This window comes from Carassius auratus, chromosome 45, assembly GCF_003368295.1.
Source record: "Carassius auratus strain Wakin chromosome 45, ASM336829v1, whole genome shotgun sequence".
Taxonomy (NCBI): Eukaryota; Metazoa; Chordata; class Actinopteri; order Cypriniformes; family Cyprinidae; genus Carassius; species Carassius auratus.
The window spans coordinates 11,470,698-11,479,640 of NC_039287.1; positions in this window are offsets into that span (position 1 = coordinate 11,470,698).

The following is an 8,943-nucleotide window of genomic DNA, read 5'->3' on the forward strand; positions in this document are numbered from 1 at the left end:
CCATCATTATCAAGAATAACACGATGCATGCAATTGATGCTGCTGACGTTGAACATGCATACATTATGCCTTGTTTACGAGCAGGGTAAAGAACGTGCATGCGTCGTGTTACTCTCAAAAATGGTGGTAGATGCTAACTAGGGGGAGAAGAATTGTTGAATTAAGGTTTTGTTTTTTGTTTTTGTTTGTTTTTTACACAAAAAGTAGGTTCAACCACTGATGTCACATGGAATATTTTAACTATGTTCTTGGTACGTTTCTGGGCCTTGAAAGTTTCAGTTGCGTTTTTCTCTATCTAGGGTCAGAAAGCTCTCAGATTTCATCAAAACTATCTTCATCTGTGTTCCAAAGATGAATGAAGGTCATATGGGTTTGTAATGACATGAGGGTGAGTAATTAATGACAGAATTATCATTTTTGGGTGAACTATCCCTTTAACAATAGAGTTATGTAAAATCAAGTAGTGTACAAAATGTTATAATTGTACACCTTTACAGCAATTTTATTACAGCTATTGATTGTAATGATTACATTATAGAATTTAACACATTTTACTATAAAATTTGCAATAAAGTTTTTAGTTGTATTAGGCTAAAACATTTTTTATTTTTTCATAATTATTTAGTGTCTGAAGTCCAATGTAACAATCATTTTATATACTCAAACCTCATGAAACATAAATCACGCTAAAGAGCATCTGGATACATTGACGGTAAAGTGAGATGCTATAAAGGTTTGTCCCATGACACTCAGTTGGTCTGTGTGACATTGCACTGTTTTAAACAGCCATCTGCAGTATGTGGTGACTCTACTGTCTGGAAGCCAGATATCCACAGATTATTGGAGTCAGCATTTGCAAAAGTCAAGGTTAGGGTTTTGTGTGTGTGCAGCAGCATGAGAGTGAAGTCAGAGAGAGAATGTGTCTAGAGTTCAATGGTCAAGGGTGAAGTAATAAAGCTTTCATTACCCATTTCAGGAAATGTACAAACACAAACTTTCCTAACTTCATACAAACATACAGAACTCTAACACAATACAATTTTTTTTCCCTCGGTTGCTAAAGATATGCATGTTTGCACATAAGCAAATCCTCTTATGAAGTAGGTGATGGAAATCCTCATTTGAGCGTTTAATCTCTGGTCTGACATCTGTGCATTTTATTGGTCGTTAAGTGTCAAGACCTCAACACCAGCTATGAATAGTTTACAGGGACTGAATGCCTTCCACAAATGGCTTGTGAAACATACAGGTTATGCTTGCTTGTTTGGTGTGTATTCATGCATATGCATAACAGACATGTTCTTTAAACGTGCATTAGTTCTCAATGAACAGCTGCAATGGTTTGCAGCCAAGGGAAATTGCATCAGCATTGTGGACAGATCGAGCATGAGGGCCGCTCATTGCCCGTTCATGAGAGGCATGACATTTAAAAATAGCACACACTAACCCCAACATACTTTTCCGATGACACTTTCTAGCTGTTACACAAGTAGTACCCTGACACGGAATACCAGGAGAAAACAAAATTATATCAAAATGCATTTTAACTAAAATAATCCAGAACAAAGCAACAATCAAAAACATGGCAAAAAGTAATCCAAAAACACAGGGCAACCAATTCAATACTGCAGCAACAAAATACAAAAGTGAACATAGTATAAATAGCGAAGGGACATTGAGTAAAATTACCTACAGGTGATGATCAAAACAGAAAAGACTAGACAAAGGACTATGAGAAATGGAGTTCAAAGCATGTAACAGTCAAAGGTTAGAACGCCATCAAGTGGCCATTCCAGGGCACAACATCTAGGCACTGTCAAATTACCCCTCCTCTAAGGAAGTTCCAAAAGTTCGGGAGGAAGGAGGAAATCAGATCAGGGGGGGGATGGCGGGCCAGGCACATGTAGCATAAGAGGACCTGGAGACAGAGGCAAACCAGGGTGCCAGGCTGGGGCCAGAGGGACAGACCAGTAAGGCTCCGGCCAAACAACAACCACAGCAGGCGACCAGGGCAGGAGCCTGGCAGACAGCAAAGGAAGAGCCTATGAGCACCTCAGCAGACCAGACAAGGCTAATGAACCCCAAAGCAGCTCAGGCAGGACTGCAAAGAAGAGCACAGAAAGGTTAGCAACAGCTTTGATGGCTGTCAAGATCAGCACCTAGAAAGGACCTCTACAGCCCTGAAAGACAGCTGAGACCAGGACAGCTAGTGCCCCAGATACAGATCCCCTGTAAAGACCTTGTCTCAGATGTCCACCAGGACAAGACCTCAGGAAACAGATGATTCTTCTGCACAATCTGACTTTGCTGCAGCCTGGAATTGAACTGCTGGTTTTGTCTGGTCAGGGGAGAACTGGCCCCCCGACTGAGCCTGGTTTCTCCCAAGAATTTTTCTCCATTCTGTCACCGATGGAGTTTTGGTTCCTTGCCACTGTTTCATCTGGCTTGCTTAGTTGGGGACACTTCATTTACAGTGATATTGTTGACTGGTACTATTTAAACTGAACTGAGATGACATCACTGAATTCAATGATGAACTGCCTTTAACTATAATCTTGCATTATTGACACACTGTTTTCCTAATTAATGTTGTTCAGTTGCTTTGACACAATCTTTTTTGTTTAAAGCGCTATATAAGTAAAGGTGACTTGACTTGACTGTAACATGACAGTTGGACAGTACAGAAGTGGTATTCCTGACCAAAATAGGGCAAGCAGACAGTTCAACAACAGTCTCTTTGGCTGTGACAAGGTTCAAGAGTGGACACAACTACCCAGAGGGGAGCTGAAGCGGACGTAGCCACCTTAAAGGGGGGGTGAAATGCTATTTCATGCATACTGAATTTTTTACACTGTTAAAGAGTTGGATTCCCATGCTAAACATGGACAAAGTTTCAAAAATTAAGTTGTATGATTGAAGGAGTATTTCTGTTCCAAAAATACTACTTCCGGTTTGTCACAAGTTTCTGAACGTTTTTTTCGAGTATGGCTCTGTGTGACGTTAGATGGAGCGGAATTTCCTTACATGGGTCCTGAGGCACTTCTGCCGGAAGAGCGCGCGCTCCCGTATAGCAGAGCACTGAGAGCACAACAGACTTCACTGATCAGAGCGAGAGCGTCGCGAAATGTCACAAAAGGAGTGTGTTTTTGGTTGCCAGGGCAAGACAACCCTGCACAGATTACCAAAGAAAAAACAGCATTAAGGGACCAGTGGATGGAGTTTATTTTTACAGAGCATATCAACGGAGTTGTGCAAGTGTTTTTGTTTGTTCCCTGCATTTCGAAGATGCTTGTTTTACAAACAAGGCCCAGTTTGACGACGGATTTACACATCGTTTATTTCTTAAGGATAATGCAGTCCCAACGAAAAAGGGTCACAATCGTGTGTTGGAACCGCAGGCGGTGAGTAAAACTGCTTCAAATATCTCTGTGTTGTTAACTTAGCTGTCGGCGTGTAAGCACATCAAGTAAACAACATGCGATGTTGTTATCAAACTGCATGAGTAAAACTGCTTCAAATATCTCTTTGTTGTTAACTTAGCTATTGGCGCGTAAGCACATCAAGTAAACAACATGCGATGTTGTCATCAAACTGCACTTTCCACATGTACAGCTTAAAAAAAAAAAAAAAAAAAAACGACAAAGTGGAACATAATCATTTTCCAAAACCGCTAAGCAAATATATATACAGTTTCAGTACATACCACATAGAGCCGCTGTTGTTGCTGCTGCTCTTGTTAAATTTCAGCCTCTGGATCATAAATATACGCTGAATCTGACTGTTAGCAATGGTTTGTTTTTGGTTGGTTTTGTCCTCAAGCTTCCAAACGCTATCAGCGCAAAAGCCTACTGGCTCTCGTGATTCTTTAGCTCCGCCCACACGTCACGCCTACAGACGCTCGTCTTTTTCCGGAAAAAATCGGTACAGACTATATTTCTCTTATGAATATAATAAAACTAAAGACTTTTTGGAGTTATGAAGGATGCAGTACTACTCTATAGGTACTCAAGATTAACAGGAGATTGAGTGAAAACGAGCATTTCACCCCCCCTTTAAGGATCCACAGCAGAAACCATCAACTCTGGATGAACTAAAGCAGACTCAGTAGAGGACTCTTTGACTGAAACAAGCTCAGGAGTGAACTCATAAACTTGACTAAGCTCTGGGGTGGATTTCTAGACTGAACCGAACTGCATTGTGGTCTGAAGTATGTGTATGAAGCTGACTCACTCCCGCTGTCAAAATCGATGGGGTCGAGGGTATGTCAATGTAAATATGCATTTCAAAATGGGGGCAGGGATTCCCCCTAGGGTAAGTGCTTAGGGAAGTTCCAGAGTGAGTGTCTAAAAGTAAACTGTAATGCAACCATAGATTGAGTGGGTTCTGGAGTGAATTCTGAGGGCTTCCGGACTGGAGTTGGTTCATAAGTGGACGTTGAGGACTTCCGGACTGGACCGTGTTCCTGAGCGGACTCTGAATGCTCCTGGGCTGATGCAGGCTCTGAATGCTCCCATGCACGCAGAACAGCCCAGAGGCCAAAGGCGAAGACGGTCTTCTTGATTATGGCATAAAAATTGGCCGGTTCTGGTTCTCCAGGACCACCGTACTCAAGGCTGCCAGAGTCAGGTCTTCCAGGACCACCAGAGTCAGGTCCTCCAGGACCAACGTACTCAGGACCGCTGGAGTTGGGTGCTCCAGGATTACCAGAGTCGGGTCCTCTAGGACCAACTGACTTGAGTTCACCGAAGTCATGTCCACCAGGACCACCGGACTTGGGTCAGACTCTGGAGCAGGTTCTGGCACAGATTCAATGACTGGAGCGGGCTCTGGGAGAACTGGAGTGGACCTTGCTGCTCTCCTCCTTGTCCGTTGCTTGCGAGACTGAGACAGTGAAGATTCGCTTACCACTGGAGTGGGCTCGGGCATCTCTGGGAACTCTGCAATGTCATCAGACTGACATGACATTACTAAGTTGCGGTAACAGCGAATCAATGAAACTCCAAAAGTCAACTATCTTAAGACCTTCCATTTCCCGAGGAGGCAAGGGATTGTCTATGCAGTCAATAAAATTCTCACTAAGTTCTAGTCCTACCAACAAAGTCCAAAAGGTCTGAGCAAACCCTCCCACCTTCATCCCTTGTTGATGAAGATCTGCCAACATCCGAAGCTCTGCCTTCAGCTCCTTCTTCAATGCAGGAGGAAAAATAAGAATGCCAATGTTCCAAAATCTGATAAGCCCAGCCTAGCTGCTGGATCTGTTAATAGCTGCATTATTCAGTCACGTAATACCAGGAGAAAGCAAAATTAGATCCAAATACAAAGCAACAAGCAAAAACACAGCAAAAAGTAATCCTAAACCACAGTGTAACAGAAAACACAATGTAACGAATTCAGTACTACAGCAACAAAAGACTACTTTATAAAAACTATTTATAAAGTATAAATAGTGATTGGATAATGAATAAATTACCTACAGGTGATGATAATCAGAACATATAAGTAGGGGCGCTGCACAAGATCCCGGGCCCTATGCATAGGCAGTCCTAATAAACGTTGCGTACGCATAAGATGGGCATAATATATGTGTACGCAATTAATTTTCCCCGCACATATTGTGATTTACAAAAAATAAACTTGCCGTAAATAAGGACGCCTCGTACGGACATTATAAACCACGCATACTAACTCTTTTCATGGAGTGAGAAAAGTAATGATGTAAACAATGATTTTAAATTCTTTTTTCATGTCAATATACACATTTACATTAACTATTCCACTAGCATTAAAGGAGATAAACACTGAAATTACATAATTTTACAAACAACCTAATTACATAATTTCATTAACAATAAACATAATTTTCCCTTGACATGTTATTTTCTAATGACAGCGAGAAGTGCTATAGGTGCACAATAATTAATGTTTATACTAAACTACAGTTATGAGAAATAGATTAGCGAGAACAATGATCGATGATGCGCACTTACTGTGATATTAGGTGGGACACTGCTGGATTACTGTACAACCATAGCTGCACGGAAGTGTTAATGTCGTGTAAAGTAATCTCTACAACATTATGAAAAATTCCACTATATTTGAAGAACATAACTTGGAGAAAACGGTAAGATTTGTATGTTTCCATTTAAAAATATTTTGTCAGTGACACGCCGAATCAGACAACACACTGCAATAAATATGGACTTATCTGTTTCCACTAAAATAGCTAAAATATGTTTATCTTATCAGCAAAACTGGATAAATTTAATTTGATTTGAATTGTTTAAAATAATTGAAATACTATTTGGCCAGTGTAAAAAAATGAGATCATCTAAAATATATCTGAGAACTACTTTAAACCATTTTGTTTTAATGGATATTTTCATAAATTTATTCAAAAACTTTTTTTATACAAGCTCCCGTACAAAAAACATTATTATATGTTTATGACAAGCTACGCAGTGCTAAACTCTCGAGATGAGACTTATGACAGATAAAATATGTTACTAAATAAATACACAATTGTGATAAGAAGCTGACGTCTGATTTCTCCAAGTGGTTGCATTTATAATGTTTACGATGGTAACATTAATGTTTAGCGTACATAGTCTTTTACTTCACTTTTAAATATTTCTGCCTTGTTTAGTGATTATAATCCACATTGGATCAAGTTATTTCAAACATTCGCTGATGACTCAAAGTGAGTTTTGAGCTCAACTTATTTTAAAAGTCTTAAATGCTGGTGTTATAGCTGTTAGCTTTCTGCAATCATCCACGGCGCTGTCGCTCTCCAGATGCAGAGAAACTCCGCCTTTGTTTTTGGCCCAAGGTTTTCGTCGGGCCAAAAAACCCTGGCCGTTGGCCCCGAGGAAGCCTCGACGAGGCACAATCAAGCCCCGGAAGTGTCAGTGGTAACACGACTGGCCCTGGCACGCACTAGCACGCTCCCGCTTTTAGCCCGACACTGGAAACGCAGCTATTTTGGGCTAATTTCTTGTTAGCATCACCATGACCTATTCTCTTCAAAGGGCAGAGGTGCAGGGTTTTACTGTCTCTTTGGCTGTTTGGAACAAGCTGCATGAAGCTATACGTCACTGCCAATTTATTTTAAATCTGTGTTATTTTGATAATGTAACAGCAAAAATCAAGAAAATTCAGCACCTTGATGTAGAAAACATATTCTGCTATATCGTTTTGGATCTTCACATTTATGTAGCTGTATACTATCTCTTCATTTGGTACCTAAAAGCTGTGAAAAAACATAAATTACATTCATGCATATGCTTTTATCCAAAGCAACATTGCATTGCATTCAGTGTTATACTTTTTTCTTTTCTTCAATACACACATTCTCTGGAAATTTAACCTATGACCTTGGTGTTGCTAGTGTCAAGCTCTACTGTGTGAAGTACAGGAATGCATTTAAGTATGAGGGATTCTTCACATTAACCATATTTCAATCAAAATATTTTTAATAAAGGATATTTTGGGGGATTTTTTTATATTACTGTGTTTTATTTGGCATTCATATGTTTTATTTAATTCACTTATTATATAAGAAAAAGTTGCAGCAAGTTTTATTTTTATTATTGATACTTTGCACCAGTTTCCCATGAAGAAAGTGAAGGTTTTGTTCTTTTGAACGCGTGGGATGAAAACTTTGGATGAAAGCTTTATTCCAAAATGGTTTTTATGTGATATTCTAATTTTGTACATAAGTTGTTTTCTGAACTTTGGATGGAAACATAGCTATTGAGCTTAAATTGCCAGGTAATGGCAAACATTAAATTATCATTCAACTCTATGCAAGCTAAATAAAACTGCATTGTACTGTAAGTATTTCATTTATTTTCAGATTATTCCTACATTATTACAGTATCACTGGACCCTTTTGTGACTGATGATGCTTTTCCACAATAATTAACATCGTAAATCTAACAATGTTTTCGATATTTTAATGTTTTAAAAATGTAATCTACATTTATAAAATAATTTGTGTTATGTTACCTTGTTACTTTCTAATATGCCTAAGGGACTGATGGCAAATTTTAACTTTTTAATTGTTTTACTTTTTTCATCCTTCCTTCCTTCTTTTTTTTTTTTTTCTCTGGGAGCAAATGAGAATGCAAAAATTATACTTATTGTAGTTTACATTCAACACTATAGAATATAAATTTGAAAGGAGGGTCCATAGACAATTATAAAAAATTATACACAAAAATATTATGAAATAACTGTTTAACTGCTTTACTGCTAAAACTGATGCCATTTTAAGTGTTTCCACATGACATTGCAGCGGTCAGTGGTACAAGTTAGAGCTCCCCGAAAATTAGTTTACTAGCTGTAATTATGAGTTCTACAAGAACATGAATGCTTTTTACGGAATCACATAATTATTGTAATTCAGACCTAGCATGAACACACCTTAACTCCTGTTCATCAGACAAATTCATGATTTGCTAACTGCTATTGCTAATTGGCGTTATGCTGTAAGTATTATTTAGGGAAAGTGGACATTCTTACTCTAGAAAGCATTTAATTGGACAGAATTTTTGAAAACATCAGTGTGAATAAGAATCAAGATTTGGCTCATTTTCCAAAAGATAGTTGTTTAAATGTGTACACTCTACTGTTAAATATTCATCTTGTCTACTTTTAGTAGTAGCCTACACTAACATACAGATCAGTGAGCCATACAGAGCCATACAGATAACATACAGATCAAAAGAATTTACAATCTAATTTGGTTCATTAAAGGTGAAGTGCATAATTTTATTTTTATTTCTTTTATTTTGTAAAACACTCCCACCATCTTCAACTGGTCAACAAACAGATAGTCCCACCCCCAAACTTACACCATTGGTTGGAAAGATCAGCCTACAAACAGTTAGTTTGTATCTGTCTCAAAATATTACACAGAAACAAATTAGCATTTTAATATTACAT